Here is a 23,323-nt window from a genome sequence, read left to right on the forward strand (position 1 = left end):
AAGACAGAGGGTGTATGTGTATGTGTGGGTGTGAGGATCGCAAGGGAACACGAGGATTTTACAGGTGCTGAAATCAAAGGCTGAACATTCCCCTCACTGCACTCATCTTAGTCTCACAGAGAGCAGATGGACTGACAGCAGATGATGTGAAGCTTTTATTTACACTTTCTGGATTTATCTGTGGAAAATATAGTAAAAGTCATGGATGGTCATAAAACGGAATGCCTAACGTCACAAACGGAATGCCAAAAGGTTTCCCAAAGTTTTGCATGTTCATAGACTTCATCGAAGCTGTTTTGGTGAGAATCTAAACTATTAGTGAGTGCCAGAGACTGCTTTGTCACTAAATATAAGTGCCAAAGACTGTGCACATTTGTGTTTGTGGGTCTTCATTTGTGTGTGTGTGTGTGTGTGTGGGCGTGTGTGGGCGGGTTTGGGTGGTTTACGAGGATATTTTTTTAGATTACAAATTGGTAATTACAAGGGTATTATGCTATAAATGTGGTTTATGAGGACATTTCTAGTGTCCCCATAATTCAAATCACTTAAAAAACATACTAGACAATGTTTTTTTAAAAATGTAAAAATGCAGGGTTAAGTTTAGGGGTACAGTTAGGGTTAGGGGGTAGAATCTATAGTTTGTGCAGTATAAAAATCATTATGTCTATGGAGAGACTCATAAGGATAGCCGCACCAACATGTGTGTGTGTGTGTGTGTGTGTGTGTGTGTGTGTGTGTGTGTGTGTGTGTGGCATGTAGCATGTGAGAGGTCAGAGCAGGACAGAATGCCTGCTGTTTGACCCTCAGGAGAACAGTTGGAACAGAGGAGAGTGGAAGGTGAGCCAGACAAAATGAAGAAAGAAGACAGAGCAGAAGAGAGAAATGGAGGGAAAAAATAACGGGACATTAAGGAGGACAAATAGAGTGAAAGCAAAAGAAAGAAGTAGGTTGAGAGGGAGTTATAATGAAACCAGCTGGGGAAAAACAGCTTAGACCAATTTAGATAAACTTTCAAGGATGGTTTGAGTTGGCCTTTGCTGGTCGGTTACTATTACAAGCTGGTTAAAAGGATAGTTAACCCTCGAAAAATTAAAATGAAATGAAAATAATTTACTTACCATTCAAACAACATGAGATACTGTTATTGCAGAATGTCTAAGCAGCTGTTTACCATTCAAAGATGACAGTGACCACTGGCTGTCAAGCTCCAAAAAATACAAAATATATACAGTATGTATCATTGAAGTGGTCCGTAGACTCTGTGTGGAGCATTCAACTCGCTAGCACTATATTCCAAGTTTTATTAATTCACATGATAGCTTTGTGTGAGGAACAGACCGAAATTAAGTCATTATTCATTGAAAATCTCCTGCTAGAAAGAAAAGCCTACAACAGGTAAGCTCTATAAGCTGGTATCCATGTGAAATGACCAGTTTAATCCATCCTATTATATATTATTAACCAATCTAAGGTATGTTTTGGGCACTGTAATGTCAGCTTGGGATGGTCACCCATCATGGCTACTCTGGCCAAGCTGGTCTACCTGCAACAATTACCATTCAATGACCATTCTTTACACACAAGATTTTAATGTGTCCCTACATGAGATCTGTTCAAGGGTATTTTTAGCAGGGAACCTGAAGACTTGAAGTCCATGAAGTTGAATGTTGCCAAACTTCCAAGTGTGTGTGAGAAAGAGAGAGAAAGTGAAGACAAAAATAAATGTGACAGTGAATCTGACTGAGAGAAAACCTCACCCATCTAATTTAAAACTACACTGAATGAGTGCGCACACATCTGACAGATGCCGCTCAACCACCACCTAATTCACTCTGCTCTGTTGTCTCCATCTCTGAGGATCATGACCTTTTTGGTAAACTGTCAGTGCAAGAGCTCAACAGATCTGTGCTGAACAGGTGAGACATGAAGATGACACAATTAGCATGCACGCACACACATTCATGTCCTGAGCCAATGACAGCTAAGTGCTTTGTAGAGCTTCTGTCTGGGTCTCTTTTAAATGGACAACTCAATACGGCTGGCTGATTTATTCTTCTGTATCATTTAGTTCAATTAAATATATTGCGCTGGAACAAGTCCCCACGGGCTCATTCTATCACCCGACGCTAATTATTTTCAATCACAGCGACCTGACCATGACACTGCCTACTGCTCTATGGACTACTAAACAGTGTAAGCACTTGTGTGTCATTATCCAGTTGAAAGAATGAGAGAAAGGGAAAGAAAGAAAGACAGAGGAGAGAGATTATGTTGTTATCAGGCTTTGTAATTTCCAGCACAATAATGCTTGCCATCTAACACTATTTTCCTAATCAGACATGATGCGACAAGTTCCACTGACAAGCCATTTGTCTGACCATATTGAACACAAAACTGCCGCGTTACATGACAGAATTACACTAAATATTTAATGTCTGCCATACAGTTATGGGGCCAAGATTTTGGGCCAATGAGATTTCATGGTGGGCGTGGTTTCACAGTGTGACACTGCAGAAATAGAAACCAAGCGACTAACAAAAAGTCCCAAGAAAATTTAAACGAGCAAATATAAACTTTGATAGTGAATGCAAAGTGCTCTGGCTTCACTTTTAAACAAACGTGTAATGGCAAATGTTCCTGGCCATAGCAGGTTCATACACGCAGTATTAATGACACAAAGTGACACAGAGGAGGAGATGCACGCTTATTCTATTCCTGTGGAGTAATCAAATTATTAAACAAAATCTCTAAGTTTTTGCTTCATGAGAAATAAGGGCTCATGGGTTGAATCAAAGAGCATTAAAATAACGTGTAAAAATGAAGAAACTAGGACAGTAATATTTTAATATTGCATAATTTAATATAGGCTAATATTATATAATATAATATAAATATAATAAAAATATATAAAAAATATATTTTATTTTTTATTTTAAAAAAATCATATAAAATATATGAGTTACAAAAACAACAGTGTAAATGTTAAATTGACCAAAACTAAAGTTGACATATTTTAAGTATTTAGAAATATTTTGATATTAAAAACTTTATTTTCATGTCATTCATAAGTTTTTAAAGCCATAAAAGGAAATATATATATCCCTATTTTATTATTTTATTTATATATTTGAAGTTAAACATGTAAAAATGACTTCTTAAGGTGTATGAAGCATATGTGCACCTTAAGAAATATAACAATTTATATGACAGTTAATCTCTAAAAGAAACTATTAATCGTCATAATCGCAATTATTTGTTTGATAATTCGGCAGCCAAATTTCATAATCGTGACAGCCCTAGTCATCATTTATTTTAATATTTGTGTATGTTCTTATTTTGAATCTATATAAACTCAATTACACATTATATTCTGTTATATTTTTTTTCAGCAGTCACCTCAGCCAGCAGAAGATGTGTTTCTTCATGCTGTTTAAATGTTACAATTCTTCATACTTTCATAATGATATTTTGATATTCAGCGGAGATGTAAATCACACAGGTTTCCCGTGAGAAGTAAATCGCACCAACTGTCCATGCTTCATGCATTGGTTGTTCATGGCCAACATCACTCAGTCATGTACGTGTACTGTACTTCATGGTTAATCATTAACTCAGGATCAAACTCGGAGTTGTCAGAGAATGTTTGTATGGGGCGTCTTGAGATTGCAGATCCAGATCTAAACCGGTTTGGCTCTATTTGGTTTTGTCAAGCTGAAATTCTTTATGTAACTAGCTGCTGTTTTTGTTGTTGCTGCTACTCTGTACACAGCACATTTGGACGCAGTCTTGGATGGGAAGAAGCGGCCAGCATGGCCTCTGTAGACGGCAACGCAAGGTGGCCTTTAAAGTTAGACTTCACTTTAGAGCTTGTTTGCCATCTCCATTTCTTAAGCTTTGTGGCCCTGCACACTCGATTTTCCTTTTTCTGCTCACCGTGTTATTTCAGATTTGAGTCGAGGAGCATCATACACTACGAGATTTCCTCTATAGTTGTGGATAGTTGGCTCAAAAATGTAAAACATGTTTGATATCCTCCGACTAGATGGAATCATTGTCGGAGGGTAAGAAGTGTCGGTACCCATCATATACTGCATGATTTTCTCAGACTCCCAAAATCTGCAGACTGGAGCTAACTAGACCCGACTAGCGCTGACTAGAACCAACTCAGCCCAGCTGAAAATCGAAGCCTAAATCGTTGTTAAAGATATGTAGTGTATTCCAGCCTTAAGATAATGCAATATTCAATTAGCATAATCATACATAACATACATAAATAGTACATATATTAATCCCTTTTATATTAATTCCCTATTTTTTTAAACAAAATATATTCATAACATTCAACATGTTTCTACTCATCTGCCATCTTGAATTATTTCATTGCAGTTGTCACAGCGCATTCTGGGATTGCTTTCCCCACAAATAATACATGCGATACTGCCTTAGATTTTGGCCAAAAGAAGAATCATTATGTTACATAGCCTACCTTTAGAAACTGCCTTTGTGTCGGGAGAATACCAATGATGCCTTAAATTGCAGCTCATTCAATATTGGAGCAGAGCAGGCGTATGGGCTCTGGTACTGTCAGTGCTGATTGAGCTTCGGACTACTTCATGTTGCATATTATCTATGAGAAATAAAATTAAGTGAAATGCTCCAATTATGCTATCTAAGATATATGTACAGATTCTGGTGTGAAAACTGCAAATTAAACCACCCGCACCCTAATCTAGCAGTTGAGCACGTAATGTCCTCCGAGATAATGAGGGAATTTGGAGATATTTAGTTGATGGCGTATTTGAGTGAAATTGAGCAAGCAACACAAAATCACCTCTTATCTATGGAAGCCATATGATAAATAGTTTAGCCTGTGTTGGTAGGTTAATGAGCACTTCTTCATATATTAGGCAGGGGTGATCATCTTTACGGCGAATTGCCAGCTGGTATGTGGCCCGAACGCGTTTCGAGTCTCACCCATTATCATCCATCATCCTGAGGTCTAATCATCCTTCCAACAACGACGCTTACATAGAGTTGGCAAGATCTGCTCTCTCGCCTTGACAACCCACAAGGAAATTACTTATTTATCATTCACAGGCCAGTGATTGTCTCATGCACACACTCTTAAATGGAGTAGACATTTGTGGTCTGATCTTTAGCTGACTATTCTTGTGACTGTTTCACACAGTTCAATGGTGTTTTTAATATTGAAACCAAATCAGTCACTACTATTTCTATTAAATCCAGAAACCACTAAGAAAAGACCTCATTAACAACCTTGAGTCCACAGTCACTACTGTTTTATTTGTTTGTTTGTTTGTTTGTTTGTTTTGTTGTTGTTGTTGTTGTTTTTGTGCTTATTCTTTTCTTAAATGTATAGTTCACCCCAAAATTACATTTTTGTCATCATTTACACCCTCATGTTCAGTGGCATAAGAAGGAGGTATGCAACATATTTAATGCATAGGGGCGTCACACGATGGGGGGTGCCAATACATTTTATTTTTTTTTTTAAATGCATGTCCTATGAAGCCTATTAATAACCAAAAGCCCTATTTTAAGGAATAATAATAGTGAACAAGTTTTTGTTAATTTATCTTCTTATTGCACTCCTGCTCATGTCGTTCTGATTTTCTTTCTTCTGAAAAATAGAAGCTTGGACATTCTGCCTAAGATTTCATGTTTCATGGAAGAAAGAAATAATATGTGGTTAGAACGACATGGGAGTGAGTAAATGATGTCTGATTTAAATTTTGAAGTAAACTATTCCTTTAAATTGTAGGCTAACTAGCTCTGAACTTTAAGTTGATTGGTACTAATACCCTGAGTTCACTTGAGTTCATTACAGGATGGTGTAATTCTATTTTCCTCACTATTTATTTTTAAACAGGACAAAGCGGTGGTTCAGAGCAGTTGTGAATTATGGTTTATACACACACGGTTTTTATGTGTAATGGGCAGGGGATGGGCAAGGAGGAGGCGGGAACTGGCTGAGCAGTCAACAAAACTTTTAATGGCGATCTCAACTTAAAACAACATAAAACATAAGACCCCCACACACAGCGGCCAAGAGTCTCTCTCTCTCTCTTTCTCTCTCTCTCTCTCTCTCTCTCTCGAACTGCTGTCTGCATTGACGACCATTAAAATTTAGCTGTGTGTTCAAAAAACATGCAATTTGGCCAGCTGAGCAACTGCCAATGAGATGAATGGAAATGCTACTGGATTTCTCTCTCAAGGTATTATCCACCTTATGTTGCACACACGGCAAGTGTGACAAAGTTCCGCTGTCCACAATGTAAATAACTAGAAGGATAAAATGACCAGTATTTAGTGATATAGGCTTATAAACTATCACACAACCACAGGATGTACAGCACAATAATATGCCAATGTTGGATAATTTTCTAACATCAGCATTTATAGTAAGAGAGTAAGTAGATCATTCACTTGTTGCTGTGTGTTGTATTGCAGAGACAATAATACAATCTGCTTCTTACTTTACTGAGAGCGTGACTATGCCGTGTTTCTTGTCTCCATGTAAATCTCCATTCATATTTTCTTCTGCAAAACCCCTGATGAAGCCTTTATTTATTTATTTCCAAACACAATGTTTCATTAGCCTTGCTGAATACAAGATGTCTATTTACACCATAAAGAAAGTGGGAATGTTCTCAGTGTTGACAAGAAATGAGAGAATACTGCATTTATTATTTTGTCAAAATGAAACAAGATGCAGTTTTGGTGTGTGGCAGGGTAGATTAAACCCTCACTGGATTAGGGGCTAGTTGATGTTGTTATGACAATGACTAGTCACAGCCTATCTGCAGTCACTGCCTGCCTATTTAAGGGTCGTTACATGCCACTTGGAAAAGCGTCACTGTCAGCGTCACGGCCGCGTCATTGTTATTGTTCCTTCCACGAAGTGGATGGGACAATGGCGAGTGGACTTGAAGACACATTCCAGTGTCTGTAGTTGAGAGTCGCTCTGACTGCTCCTTCCCAGCTGTAAAGCATAATGCCATACAATTGGTGGGCTTGCTGGCACGCTGTGACAGTGGCAGGCCGTGCAACTTTAAGTCTAGGCCTTCAGTGTGATTCATGACATTAAGAAAACACAGTTTCACAATGAATAAGACACCCTATGCCTTTAGGCATCATACATTATGTCGTAGCTAACTAATAATACCAATTGACATTTTAAAATCACGTCCATGCACGAAAGCCAAAACTTGAAACAACACTTAATGCTCAAGCAAGCCTAATTTTAACTGCAGCATGACTGTTTTGTGCAATGAACGTCTCCTGAACAGATATTCAGAAATCATAATTTTTCATAAGAATCTACCAAGGAGGTCTATAATACCTGGAAAATCTATCTAATAATATTTGCGATTTATATGTTGTTGCAATAAGTTTCATTTCGTCAGGGTACACGGTTATGCTGCGTTCCATTCAAGTTGGATGTGGGATATTCCTTCTTGATATCTCCGACCTAAATGCATTCCATTCCTCAATATTCAGAAGATGACGTTTTAAGGAAACAAAACTGCAATGCTCCCGTTAGCTTAGCTTGAGTTTGACTCTCATTAGAGATGTCTCCTAGCAACCCAACTGATAAACAATGCTAGCATTTGTGCTTCAGGTGTACAATTATCAAAAGAGATTATACTTTACCATGTTTTATACACCTGTTTCTGCAGACGTTTGTTAAACAAGCTTTAATATCGTGTAATGTGGAAACAAACTCATTTATCAATATTACTTAATAAAGTGAATGTTTATCACTTACTTTGTATATCTCCCTGAGTGTCAACATGTTTGTGTGACGTCATGCCCCTGCATCTCTGCGAAATCGGAGTTGAGAATTTCTGCACAAACCTACAAGTTGTAATTCTGACTTCAAGATGCATTCCACTGTGTTTTCCTAGTAGGAAGTTTGAAAATCCGACTTTCCGTGTTGAATGGAACGTAGCACTACATTTCAAAACTCGATCCGACACTGAATGCTCAAGCAGACTAAGTTACACTTAGAAAACTCCTGATGTTGCTATAACAATGCAAAAAGCACTTACCAGTTTGCTTGAAGTGAAAATCAGTCCTCATTTCTTGTTTAATTAATCAATCGCACAATCATGCAGAACATCTCAGGTTTTTAAATCCAAAAGGATCTCTTTCTCAACGGCAATAACAGCAGTGATGACAGCTGACTCGTCAGGCAGATCTCGCGCTCTTCGCTTTCAAATTATGTACATCACTTGAAGCGTAATTGCGTCACTCAAGGCCAGCTAGAAGGCCTCAACCGAGACATAGCCTAAAGATCACACCCACCAAGAACAAATAAATCAATCTGATTGGCTGATGAATCTGACAATCTGACTTTAGATGCCTATTCACTGCACTGTTGAGGGATTCTGTGGAAATTCTGAAGGCCTGACGGGGTGGAGCTCAAACTCACGCGCTGCTTCGGGCATGCGATTTGTGAAACAGTTATCACACTTTGCTTGTAAGCATCAAGGAATAAATTCTGACTGGATAAACTTTTCATTTATCTCTATTTGTTTGTAGATTAATTAAGAGTGGAAAGCAATTAAAAATACATTGAACTGATTGAGAATGAAAGGATGAAAAATATTTATTTATTTGGCATGTTAGGCCAGCAGAGAAGGATTTGCTGGCCCTGAGAAATCGCCACTGCACTGTGAGGGCCCACGGCTAAAAAGTTACTTTGGTTTGTGTTTGCGTTTCTCATGGGACAACGCTGCTGTTTTGTTTCTGTTTGTCTTATTTCTCAATTATCGTTTTGTTTTGTCTCTGTTTTATTTCTTTCAATTACCTGTTTTGTTTTTGTTTTGTCTTGTTTCTTTCAATTATTTGTTTTGATTGATTGGGTATTTCCTTTGCATTTGTTGCACATTGTAGTGCCATCTTGAGCGGTGTTTCGGTCTGCATTACTGGACTAAGAGTCTGTTGCCCCCCCCCCCCCGCATATTTTGTTTGTATTGGGGGTGGTTTAGGTGCCCTACTTGAGTGTGCTACCCAGAGCAGAGTTTCTCGAACTCTGTGATGTACGGGGTCAAGGTTGATTGTAGTGTGAATCGGCAATGCCTTAAGGTGTCCCATAGATGTGTCGTGAAATACTCTGGGTGGTAGGCTCAAGCCACCCTTAATACTGGTCATTGGTCATGCCTTCAAATTGCCAATGTTAAGTTGTATTATGGTTCTTGGGACACTGTGAGGTACTGGGTCAAGATTGGTTTTGGTGTCAAGCGGACAATTCTTAGCGGTATCCATGTTGTTTCTTGAAATATTTTACGTGGATTTTTTTAAGGATTCTCATGTTCTGTTATTTGTACGAGTTAAGCTGACTATATCTAATTGCTGTAGCTTTCAGAAGCATTTTGGGTCAGGGTCAGGATTGGGTATAGCATCAAGCTGCCAATGCTTCAGCTGCACCAGATATGTTTCTCCCTCCACTTTGAGGAATTACCATTTCTATATAGTTGGTGTAGTGCCAAGCAGCCACTAATTTTAAGAACTCTGTAATGTTGGGGGCCTGGGTAGCTCACCGAGTATTGACGCTGACTACCACCCCTGGAGTTTCGAGTTAGAATCCAGGGTGTGCTGAGTGACTCCAGCCAGGTCTCCTAAGCAACAAAATTGGCCCGGTTGCTAGGGAGGATATAGTCACATGGGGTAACCTCCTTGTGGTCGCGATTAGTGGCTCTCACTCTCAATGGGGCGCATGGTAAGTTGTGCGTGGATTGTGGAGGGAAGCATGAGCCTCCACATGCGGTGTCTCCGCGGTGTCATGCACAACGAGCCACGTGATAAAATGCGCAGATTGGCCGTCTCAGAAGCGGAGGCAACTGAGACTTGTCCACCGCCACCCGGATTGAGGTGAGTAACCGCGCCACCACGAGGACCTAGTTGGAATTGGGCATTCCAAATTGGGAGAAAAGGGGATAAAATATAAAAATAAAAAAAGAACTCTGTAATGTTGACTTGTTGGCTTTCATGACTGAAACCCTTCAAGTGTTCCTTTTAGGTTGGTGCACAAAGTTTTAGTGTTGCAACAGACATTTCTAGGCCTGGAATTGGGTGTGATGGTTGTTGTTGGAGTACTGATCCTCAGGCCGATGATCCAAGAGCCGGGGGTAGATTGTAGCAGGGTAGATTAAACCCTTCCTGGATTAGCAATGTCATGACAATGACTAGTCACAGCCTATCAGCAGTCATTGCCTGCCTATTTAAGTGTCTTTACATGCCACCTGGAAATGCATCACTGTCAGCGCCACGGCCGCATCATTGTTGTTGATCCTTCTAGGAAGTGGATGGGGAGAGTGGAGAGTGGACTTGAAGACATGTTCCAGTGTCTGTAATTGTGGGTCGCTCTGACGGCTCCTTCCCAGCTGTAAAGCATAATGTAGTTGTGGAGTTGTTGTTGTAAATGGAGTTGTTTGTGTTGCACTAGCCCCCCTTGTCTCCGCTCAGTGCTATTGGGTGTTAGCATATGGTTCGAACCGCCATACTATTGGTGGGCTCGCTGGCATGCTGTGAGGGCCTGAGGCTAAAAAGCTACTTTGGTTTGCATTTGCGTTTCTTCTGGGACAACGCTGCTGTTTTGTTTCTGTTTGTCTTATTTCTCAATTATTATTTTTGTTTGTTTCTGTATGTTTTATTTCTTTCAATTATTTGTTTTGTTTGTTTGGCTATTTACTTTGTATTTGGTGCACATTGTAGTGCCATCTTGAGCAGTGTTCTGGTCTGTATTGCTCCAGAAACACTCTGGCCTATAACTTTGCCCAGCCTCTGATTTAATGGCCATTTGCTGCGTGAACCCTGTGGCTTTTTCAGTGGCGGGTAACAAGGCCTGGGCCTCTTTGTAGAATGTTTACCCTTTTTCAGTTGAATTGCTTTCAATTTTGCATTGTCTTTTTCTTTGTTATCATTTATGTCAGAAGGCTCTTGAGCAACTTTCTTTTCTGTTGTGTATTATATTAGCAGTTCACTTGATTGAGCAGCTTATACTAGTTTTGGTACTAATTTATGTTTTTTTGGTTTTCTTTTGAAATATTTATTTTGAAATATTTCACTTTCTTTTGAAGTGTTTTCTTTAATGAAACTGTTTTGATGGGTCTTTGGCCTGTTTAACTGCTGTGTTTCAGTGAGTTTCTGCCAATGCTATGGAGTGATGCGATTAGAATATTAAATTGTTAACTCTGTTGTGTTTGTAGTAGGATCTGGGTGCCAAAGGCAGGGAGTCCGGCTTTCTTTTCCACTTGTATTGGTGGTGGTATTTTTCACCGATATCTGGTCTTATTGTGTGGTGTGTTTGTGTGCGCATATGTGAATGCAGTGATCCTCTATTCTAGGGCTGATACTGGTCCTTGTAGTCCGCCCCTGCTTGTAAGCCCCAGGGCTTGCATCTGTATCTAATCATATATTTTATAACTTTTTATATTATATCATCTAACTCCAATTGCATTGTGTGTGTGTGTGCGCGCGCGCATGTGTGTGTGTGTCCTGCTGTTTGCACAAACTCCTGGTAAAGCCCAGTTCTCATTTTAAGATTAAGTGTTTTATTCTAATTGTATTTTTAATAAAATGTCTATTTTTTGTACTTGTACCCATGTCTCTGGCCTTTCATTTGTGAAGCGAACCTGGGTAACCTTCCTAATTGGCATCTTGTGTTCCATACTCCCTGGGTAGAATTCCTAGGGTGGCGTAGTCGGGTACAGTTTTTAATTATTATTTTTAATCTTACACCACTCTGCCACAGGTACAAAGAAAGTTGAAGCAGCATTTTCCCAGCGGCTTTCTGCTCTCTCCAGGTTGTGTAAAGTTCGCGGTAGCTGTTACCGTATGTTTCCACCAGCGTGGAAGTAATCCGCTCAAAGCCACTCACAACTTGCTCCACGCCGCTGTCAATCCTACAATCCACCTTGCGAGAGTGGTGCTCATCTTCCATATGAGTGAATTGAAAACGCTCATTCAGCTTTGCTCACAACGCACCAGTGAAAATGTACGGCTACAGACAGATGGAGCTGAGCGTTTCAGCGCCTGTGCTACAGTGTGTGATAAAACAGTTGCAAAATGTGATAAACGGTAAAACTATATGCGCTACAAACCAAGGTGTTCATGAAAATAATGGATGATAATAATATGAACACATGTTTTACCAGCCTGCAATATAAAGCAGTGTAAATTAGTATATACAGTATGTATTGCTGAAATGGCTGGAGGTGGCTTATACCGGAAGAGGTCCACATTCAAGGTTAGTAATGGCGGAGCCCTTGTTAAGCTGAAAAATAAGGGCTAGACCTCCTTGAGTACAACTGTCTGGTTGCTCCACACCCTACTGGTACAGTAAAAATGAAAATCTAAGGACTTTAACAATACAACTATGTATTTCTATGAAGATAGCACTGATGTTTACATAAATTTGCTGTATTGTTAAAAGCAAATGAAGACTATTTTTCTTTCAAGAATTCTTTTTACTCCCCACTCACATGGACAAAAAGCAAAATAACAGCCTTAATAAATAATAATCAATACCTAATTAAAAGACCAACAAGGTATTGATATATCACAAATGTTCTAGAAAGCCAGCCAGGCGGGACATTAAAACACAAGCAAACGACTTTCTGTGCCTCGGCAATGGAACCAAGTCTTGTTATTTGATGTGCTGTTTCACACAGAGCAGTAATTGTTTTGAAATGAGAAGCAGGAGTGCGATGAAAAATGTGTAGAATATGTTTATAGGATTATCTGTCCTGGTTGATTCTGACTATTCCGGTCCATCTTTTCAATCCAATGGCAGTTGATAGGGACTCGCTTTAAAGCTTAAAAAAAGACCCAAAAGTATCATAAAAGTAGTCCATGCGACTCATACATCATTGACAATGAGCGTAACAGTGTTGGTGCTATCAACTCCAGGGCTGATAACCATGCCAACATTATTCTCCTCACACACACACACACACATACATTTCCTAATTTTTAATCAAAATCTTTATTTTCATCATGATAATTTATTGCCAGGCTCGCCAACATAAAGATATGAGACATTTCAAACCCAAGAAGGCATACGGGAATGTATTGTGATTGTGTTTGCATGACATATCACTGCACATTTTGCTGCTTTGGTGTTTCAATCAATATATACTGTATCTAACCAGCGGCAAGCCAGGGAAGTAGTTACCCCTCAGTGAAGAATGAGGTATCAGGAAGGACAACATTCAACATTTTATACCATGAACCCTAAAGAGAGGAATAACAGAGTCATGTGTCAGTATTATTTAAATAATTTCTGTATCAAAGTCAACAACCATTTCCTGTCATGTGGACGGAACACTGAATCATTGGCTATGTTCAGAATAGCATACTATCATTCTACTCTTACTCTTTCTGCACTCTGCAGTATATTGTCTATGATGCCCAGCATGCAAATGTACTATATGCATGGAATACCTGGTCGACCTACTACATATGCCAAAATGTGCAGTTTACAACAGCACACTGCAAAGAATTCAATATCTGACAATGTGGCCAACCATTCAGAAAGATTTGTGATCTTGAAGTAGTACAAATTGTGATTTTTAACATCTCTTTCCTAATTCATTTGATGAGATTGCTAAAGGGTTTGGACAGTTTATTAAAAAATTAGATGTTGCATACTATTGTTGCATAATGTGTATGATTTATAAAAGTAGGCAGTATACAGTAAACTAGTTTTCCATTCATGAACATAGCCAAGGTCTCAATTTGTGCAATGAGTTTCTTTTTTTAACCCCACACGAAATTCTGACATCCATTCAGATTGTAAAATCAAGGATACATTTTTATACACTTTATTTATTAAATTCTAAGAATTAAAAATGACATTCATAATAATGTGCAGTAAATATTTCTTTTGTTCTCATACTATTTTCGTGTCATTTTAGATTTAGGCAATCTACACAAAAATGGTATATAAACTGTCCATCACAATGAGGCCAGTGGTGTGGTGTCAAAATGTCGACTGGAGCTGGACAACAATGATTGAAGTGTTGACATCTGAGAACAGGGGGGAGCAAGAGATAGATTGTGGGCTTTCATTTGTCAGAGGCTATTGAGAGCGTCAGCTTGTGTGCAGAGGCTAAACCTTGGACCATGCAGCAGTGATCCATCTCCGTCAAAGCACGTGTACACACAATCACACACATTCTGGTGTTACAGAGCTGAAGGGGCTTTAGACCTACAGCATACTTGAATGTCAAAATATTCTAACAGTGCATGAAAAAACTAAAATGATTTATTAATGAGTAATTTTAGGTTTCTGTTTTTGCTCTAGGAGGTCTATAATACCTGGAGAAAGCTATCTATTAGCATTCCCATTCATCTCAATGGCAGCAGGAAAATGACACACTGACAACGCTGATGGCACCACACGAACGCATACTGTACAGTCCCAAGCCTTTCATTAGCGACTGTTCTGAGCTTTGACAGGGAAAAACAGAAGTCTGTATGTAACAGTTCAATGATGGGCAAGGAGGAGTTGGGAATCGGCTGAACAGTAAACATAAAGTTTTAATGTCAAACTTAACTTAAAACAAACAAACAAACAAACACAGACACACATGCAAAGCAGCCGCGTGTGTCTATCTCTCTCTCGAACTGGTGTCTCCGGCTCCCCTTTATCTCACTCTCCCACTGATCATCTGATTCAGTGCCAGCCATGCAGCCTCATGGCCCGGCCACGCCCTCCTCCTAATCACACTATATTACATATTTCAATTTCAGCAAATTTGCTTTTGCTGGTCGAGAAGACAATTGCCCTGGACGTTGTATTGACACCTATTGGCATGGATGAAGCTTCATACAAAAGCAAGTGTGTTAGGTTAGCGATGCCATTATAGAAATACTCATATCGCAGGTATATTTGTCACCAATAATTAATTTATTGCACAACCAAAAATGTCAGATAATAAGGGGATTGCTGAGATAAAGGGTAGTACTGGTTTGGTCATGTGATTTCAACAAGCAGCCACCATGAGGGGGTGACCTGCCCCATGTAGAATAAAACAGCTTTTCTTTGCTACTGATGTGACAACATTAACACACAGGAAATCGATATGTAGCTTCCGGAAGTTCATGTACCCTGAAATCAACCCCATTCTGCCGAATACTGACAAGTGCCATCCCCATCTGACATTTTGCATCAATTCAACTGCCATTACCAAAATATAACATTCACCTTTCTGCTAGTGCTACTGATAGCATATTGCACATCAACCTCCGAGACATGAGTTCTGGTCCCATGGAAACCAGGAAATAATTGCATTCACATAAACAATGGTGAGCGCAATTCAGAGGTTGCATTTTCACTCTAAAATAAACATTTTACTCCACTGATGGTTTGGTTTAGGGTTGGGGTTTGGATTAATGAAATATGCATTCCTATTGACTGTATTACATAATTTACAACAAAAAAATAAAACTCGCATTTGGTGCCACTCTGTGGACATTTCACCTGGAAACTGAACTTCACACCTGCCCGAACGTTCATCAGTACTTCCAGCTTAGGCCACAGGGGGGCAGCAATTGGATTTTGGGTAGCATGGACCGATTTTAGGCCCAGAACTTTCGACCTACTGTTGCTGAATTCACAGTGTGATCAGTCTGGATATGACTAGAGTCTTAAAATCATGTGACTGTTCATCATTAAAAAATCTTTTAAAAATTATTATTAATCTTTAGCAGTAATTTTTTTTAACCCTAACCCTAAGTGCACATTGCTACTGCCAATCCTTTTCGCTGCTCATAGGCTAAATCACACTGATATGCTGTACAATAAACCACCAGCCCCATCATTCAGCCACATACACTTGTCCCTTACCTCGTACACTCCAAACCTAGCCATCTCTCACCACGGCACAGATCTTGATGACACACTTACAGCAGCCGAGTTCAGTGGGTAACATGTCAGATCAAAAGGCTCCTTCAATAGACAGTTGCATTTCATTCTTCTGGGCTGTGTGAAAAAAAAAGAAAAAAAAAAAGACAGGAGCCAGTGAGCACCATGGGGAGGTGTTTAGAGAGGAAGATGTTGCTGTACAACACGTGAATAATAGGCCAAGCTGACTGATGACATGCTGTCTGTTAAAATGGCTCAAGAGAAAGACTTGCAAGATAGAATGCGAGCAGAGCAGAGGATTGGAAAAAGAGAGAGGATGTATAAAAGAAAGTCAGTGGATTTAGAGAGCAATTTCAAGTGGAAACGTCAAAGAAATGTCAGAGAGAGGGCTAAGCAAGTGAAGAGAAAGCTAAAAAAAAGACAGAGGAAAAAGAGTTGGAGGAAGAAGAGGTGAGGAAAAGGTGAGGATGTGACTGTGGCAGCCAAAAATGAATTGCAAAAAGATCAGGAAGAAGAGAGAGCAGAGAGAGTGGGCTCTCTCTCTCTCTCTCTCTCTCTCTCTCTCTCGTTATCTTTCTTTCTCTGCAGTATTTCTCTCTGTGAGTTATAGATATTTAAATCATCTAATGCCCTTTTTGAAAACTGATCCACCTTGCAGGGAGGCCAAGTGTGTTATTTATTTCGAGCTGACATTTTGGGAATATCACTTAAAATGGTAAATATCTGAATTATTTCACAGTAGATTGCAGCACGCCTGTGAGGTTAGCAAGGCAAGCTTTTGCAAATGAAATGCCTGCAAATAGGAGAGAAATAACTACTTTATAAAACATTCAAATGGATATCACTATGCAGTTATTGATGAAATCAATAATTATCACTGGAATTAAGGTGTAAATTTCCCTTCTAACCTTATTAGTGAGAGGTGTTTATCAAATTTTATTGAACAGATTGCAAAAATCCCATTTATGTTGCCCCAATGAGCTCTGATTTGTAGGACAGATAAGATGGAGGACTTGTCACTGATTTCATCAGCCTCATTTAAAGATTATCATGTGTGAAAGTAAGATTCTAACTGTTTCCTGTACAGTAATATACAGACGTTAGCAAGCACATTTTCACAATCAAGAAAGCACATAAGGGCAATTTTAGTAATTATTAATTAATGGTGGTTATTAATGGTTTAATTAATAACATATAAGTTTGTAAAAAGTTTATTTTTTCTTGCCGTAACTTTTCAAGGTGTGTGTGTGTGTGTGTGTGTGTGTGTGTGTGCGCGCGCATGTGTTTTTGTGTGAATAGGTATAATATAATTTATTATTAATCTCCTTCAAAGTCCCAGGTGTGCTATGTTTGAGAGAGTAAATAAGACGTTGTATTTTGAGTGACTCTATTTCATATTACCCTTTAAAATATGAAGCAGGAATGCACATCCTCTATACACACTCATATATAGGCTATATATATATATAAAGGTCATATATTGCTTTGTATTATAATTCATCTCTCCAGTGGCCCAGAGGTGCCAAACACTCTTTTTGATTTCCATTTTCCTCTTCAACATATTTTGATGGACAGGTGATGCTGATTCATTCAACATTGCTTAATACATTTTTATTTGTTCATTTTGACGTTTTTTTTTTTTTTTTTTTTTTCACCAACAACAAAAAGTAGGGGTTTTAATAAAATCAAACAAATGACACTACTGTTACTATAATAATAATAATAATAATAATAATAATAATAATAATAGGCCTAAATATTTTGGGCATTTCACAAAAATCTCAGCACTGCATATTCACACTTTTAATAGTTTTTCTCTTAGGAATCATCAAACAATATCTATAGTTTCCATTTACCTTTAGAATAACAGAAAAAAAAAGAGGCTAATGGTAAATTTGCACGATATAGCTAATGTTTTGGTTAAAATCATACTTTAATACTCAAATAAAAATTACAAAACAACTTGTTAATAACAAATCTATATAATTTTTGAACATTTAGAAGAAAGGTTTTTTTATTATTATTATTCCGCAGAACCTATATTGTCGATGTCACTAAACAATTGTGTCACCCGCATTGCACGAGCGCTTGTGAGGCGCGATGACGTAATAAATCGCAGGCGCTGTCAATCATATTAATTGGAGCGTCGCTCAAAAGTGAATGTTAGCTTATAAACTTTAGATAGCATTTTACATTATTCGTGTTATATTTTTTCAAGGGGAAACTGTGTCACCGCGAATTACACGCGTAAGCAGTCGTACATAACAAGTCACAATTTATCAAATGATATGAAGACCGTATATCTTTTAATTTAGAGCCAGCCTTCTATAGCTACATTGTACACTTGAAATTGTCGATATACCTTTGTTGACAGTTTTTTATTTATTTATTTTTGTATGCTTTTATTGTTTATTTTAGTTCTCTGTTGTAAATCGAACTGTCCTTTTACTCTTGTTCTTTCCATGCAGGCAAATTCAAGAAATGCGTTGCTGAATGGAAAAGCTCATTCAGGACCATATTTCCTCAGATCCAGGGTGCCCTTAGGAAATGCATCTAATCTGATTGGGTCTAATAAAGGTGCAGGTATACCAAAGGTAATAAAGAGTTTTGCTGTTTATGGCAAAAAAATCTCCCTCTCATACCTAGTGTTAAAAGATGGCTGTTGAGTATTGGTGGGATTATGTTCTTTATTAGAAACAAAGGACAGCACCTTTGAAAAAAGACCGCACAAAAGCCAAGGCTTCAGCATCCAGAGCTGCTCCAACAGAGGACACCTCTGTGGCGTGTGAAACGGTCAAAGTAAAAGAAAAATGATGACATTTCCCATTAGACTTGGCCAGTTTATAAGCTAAACAGTGAGTAGATCCATATCTCTCAGGTTTGCAGAAATTCAGTGTCCAATACATGTCTTATGCTTTAGAATGTTTTTATAAGCTACATTAAAAGTTAGTTTGAATTCTGAATTTAAACATAACATTAAGGCACAAGGTCCTAATGCTTCTCTTTGCTGGTTCTATTCCATTCCATTTTCTCAGCATCCGGTTACACCCACACCTGAGATAGTGACTGTGTCTTTGGACTCAGAAGAACCTCAAAAGCAGGATAATGCTCCTCAAGCTTTCTCCAGCTTTTTGCTCGACATCCAAGATGTTGACTCTGCAGATGCTCTTGATGCTCAGATGTGCAGTGAATAAGTGCAAGATATCTACAATTATCTGCGACAGCTCGAGGTGAGAAGTTGGGATCCCAAAAAGGGGTGTAGTGTCCATAATAACAAGTTCCCCTTACATTAGTTTTCTGCACAATATTCAGTAGTCAAGAAAGATGTTTGTATGCATTTGAGTATACTGTATGAATATATGCCCTAAGGGATTTAAGCTCTTAAACGGGACAACCCTTAACTTTGAGCATTGAGTTTGAAATGACTTGATGGTTATGATTTAATCTAGCTCCATTAGCACATATTAATGGAGCTTTATGGCAGTGCTTTATAATACATTTCTATGATTAAGGGATAGTGTATAAAGGTTGTTTATGTGCAGTTTTATTGTCCTATTTGAATGCATTGTCTCTAGGTTACCATGGCCATCAGACCGTGTTACCTGGAGGGCCAAGAGGTGACCGGTGCGATGCGTGCTGTTGCCATCGACTGGCTCATGCAGGTGCAGAGAGAGTTCAAGCTGCGACAGGAGACCTTATTTATGACAGTAAACATTATTGACAGTTTCCTGCAGGTTGGTCCTCTTCAAAATTCAACCCCTTAAATGTGACGACATGTGGCTAGCATTGCAATTCAGGGCCATGAATGTGTTTGGCTGCTAATGCACCTTATATATATGTGTGTATATGTGTAGACAGTCACTTATGGTAGGACACAAATTCTCATGTGAACCCATTCAATTCTTATCCACTTTTTTAAAGAATAACCCAGTGCCCAAGAAGTATTTGCAGTTGGTCTGTGTGACTGCAATGTTGATTGCTTCCAAGTAAGATGAGATCTACCCACCCACAGTGGGGGACTTTGCATTTGTGACAGACTGTGCTTACACTGGTGGAGACATGCAGAATGGAGAGAATCATTTTAAAGAAGTTCAATTACAGCCTCGGGAGACCTGTTCCTGTTCACTTCCTCCAGAGGGCTTGCAAGGTCGGCCAAGTAAGTATTGCTATTTGTAATATGTGTAAAACTTGAATGGACCAAAATGTTTTCCTCTAGTTGTATTGCTACTATACGTGGTCTTCATGGTCCACTCTGGGAGTATTTTCACATCTCACAAATGCACATCTCACTGTCACAGTGCATGTATGTTCTAAATTAAAATGAAAATCTGCTTAAAGATTGAATCTTAAAGGTAATAAATGGCAAACAAAACATGTCTGATAATTTGCAGTTTAGATATATATTATAGTATTTATTGTTGGGAAGTGAAAAGGGAAATATGAAATTGCCCAACACATCCATTTTATTTTTCCCAAATCACTTGAAGGCACATCACAATTTCCAAACATACATCAAGCAGGGCTTTTTGCAGGAGGACTTGAAGGGAAGCATGCAATACTCTTCTCTCCTTGTTAGTAGAGTGGGCCAAGGGAATGGCAAAACCTAGATTTTTTTTCTTTTCACCTAGATGGGCTTCCAAAACCCCACACGTTCATTAATTTCCCTCTCTTACTGCTCAATCCCAGGCTAGTGAAAGAGAGCATGAGTTGGCCACATTCCTTATGGAACTTGCTGTGCTGGATTATGAGATGGTTCGTATACCTCCTTCCTGCATTGCGGCCGCAGCGTTTGCATCTTCTCTAAGGATTCTTGGCATTGGGGAGTGGGTGAGGCCTTTTTATTTAATTCTGACACCCTCAGACTTCTATTTTTGTCTGTGAAGTACCAGCTATAAAAGACATCTTTTGCTGATCTGTTTTCCCTTTAGAATTTTTAATAGGTTTCTGTGACCTACTCAAAGCCCATTTTACCGATATTATTTATTTTATTTAGTAGTTTATTTGACAGGAACAATGGACAGTTGATGACTGCCCCAGAATTAGCTACAGAGCTAAATTTCATCTGTATCATATCAAAGCATTAAAGGAATAGTTCACCCAAAAATGAAAATTCTTCTATCTTGGATGTGTATGACTTCTGCTGAACACAAAGATTTTTAGAAGAATATCTCAGCTTTGTATGTCCGTGCAATGGAAGTAAAAAGCACAAAGGCAGCATAAGTGATCCATACGACTCCAGCGGTTAAATCAGTGTCTCCAGAAGCAATATGATAGGTGTGGGTGAGAAACAGATCAATATTTAAGTCTTTTTTTTTTTTTATATAAATCTCCACTTTCGACCAGCCCTCCTATGCGCGTTCACGAAAGTACTGAGTATTTCTGTTTTTTGGGCGATTTGCAAAAAGTAATAGCTGTGGGAGAAAGGAAATTAAGTCATATTTGCACAACTGCCCAGTAGGTGGCAATATGCACAAAGAATGCAAATTGCCAAAAAAAAAAAAAAAAAGAACTCTGTCCTACATGAACGTGCAAAGGAGGGCTGGTCGAAAGTGAAGATTTATACTAAAAAAGGCCTTTTTCTCACCTACACCTATCATATTGCTTCAGAAGACATGGATTTAACCACTGGAGCTGTATGTATTACTTTTATGCTGCTTTTTTGGAGCTTCAAAGTTTTGGTCACAATTCGCTTGCATTGTATGAACATACAGAGCTGAAATATTCTTCTAAAAACTTTTGTGTTCAGCAGAAGAAAGTCATACACATCTGGGCTGGCATGAAGGTGAGTAAATGATGAGAATTATTTATTTTTGGGTGAATTAACCTCTGTTTGATACAGAGGTTTAAGAAACCATGCACACTGTAGAAAAATAAAACCTGAAATATTAACCTCAATGTTAAATGCTTTTTGAGATGTTGAAATAGCCTTGGGGTCTATTAGGCGCCAAACGGAAACATGCAGATTTATTTACGGGTGTGTAAAATCCTGTACAGGGCACATATTGGAGTATTAAAATATACCATATTACCCGCTGGCACCAAAATGCAAACCTTTCAACTTGTGATTTACTGTTTGGCAGAGCCCTGTCCTGCATCATTACACGGGGTATGAGGAGGAAACTTTAGCTCCAGTGATGCAGGATATTGTGCGCATACTTGAAAATGTTACTGAAGGATGCAAGGTAAGAGGAATTTGCCTAGGAGATTATGAACCATTGATGGGTTAAGATTTTATGTTAAAGGTTTGGTTTCAGGTTGAAATATCCTTCATTTTCTATTTAGTTGCAGGAAATTAAGCAACAGTATGCAAAAGTGTCTGCAAGTGTCTGCAGTCCCATGGACCTTTCTAGTGAACATGTTGCAAAACTCTTGCAATAAGATTTGGTCTTGTTTTAGGCCCTTTTAAAGTAATATTTTAGGCTCTTAAGATGTTTTAATTTTTTAATAAAGGAGTACTTTTAACTAATGAGTTTTACGCTGAACTATGCAAATCTATTTTACAAGAACACATTTTCAAAGAAGCATGCATCGGGCTGTGTTATCAGTAGTAATTGACTCTATGCTGTATTTGAATGTAAGCCCATTAATTAACTTTTGTATTTAAATGTCTTCTGTTCACAATTTAAGCCAGGAATCAATGTCAATAAATTAATTTGTCATGATTTCAATGCAATTTCATGGATTTTTACTATTTTAAAATCACTTTGCACCAGTCAGTTGCTTTTGTTTTCTCCTAAAAGTATTCAATTGAGATTAAATGACTGAATTTGAGTCCACAGTCTCATTTATAGACAATTTACTGTGACAGGAAATCGAACAAAGCAGTCCTCCTAACAAATTGAATGTGTGTGTGTGTGTGTGGTGCTCTCTCAGGAGCCATGGCGGGTTAAACTGCTTGCTTCACACTGTGCTTTTGTCCTGAAGGACACTGGTCTTAAAAAATTAAATATTACTTCATAAAAAGCCACATCACGGTGTCCCTGGCTGCTGTAACTAATGTGTGGAGTGTGTGTGATGTATTTGTGTATTTCCCCTTGAAAAAAAGACCTCTGCTAGGTTCTGAAGGACCAAGGCAATCAGTGTTTACAACACACCAAGGTTTGAAAGGAAATGACAACTGGATGTGTGAATGCATTTTTCAATTCAACATAACGGCATAGCTTTAGATTCCTTAAGGACTTTGAGACCTTTGGAATTACAAATGCAGTTTGTGGGATTTGTGATTGAAAAAAATCTGATGGAACAACATACAAGGGTTGTGAAGGAAGTTATTCAAGGTGGATCAGGATTTTTCCCTATACAGGCTTTCTTTTTTCTTTTTGTTTTTGTCTTAAGCAAATAGGTTAGGCTATAGGTAACACTTTGCGTTCATGTGCTTAAGACACCTTGCTGACGAATTGCACACAATGAAAACATGTGCTTTGTCTT

At 38.5% G+C, this 23,323-nt stretch overlaps 1 pseudogene; it reads left to right on the forward strand.

The window, feature by feature from the left end:
• Positions 1-221: 221 nt before the first annotated feature.
• Positions 222-22,273, forward strand: LOC127417108 (G2/mitotic-specific cyclin-B1-like; annotated as a pseudogene).
• The last annotated feature ends 1,050 nt before the right edge of the window (positions 22,274-23,323 follow it).

This window comes from Myxocyprinus asiaticus, chromosome 26 (assembly GCF_019703515.2).
Source record: "Myxocyprinus asiaticus isolate MX2 ecotype Aquarium Trade chromosome 26, UBuf_Myxa_2, whole genome shotgun sequence".
Classification (NCBI taxonomy): domain Eukaryota; kingdom Metazoa; phylum Chordata; class Actinopteri; order Cypriniformes; family Catostomidae; genus Myxocyprinus; species Myxocyprinus asiaticus.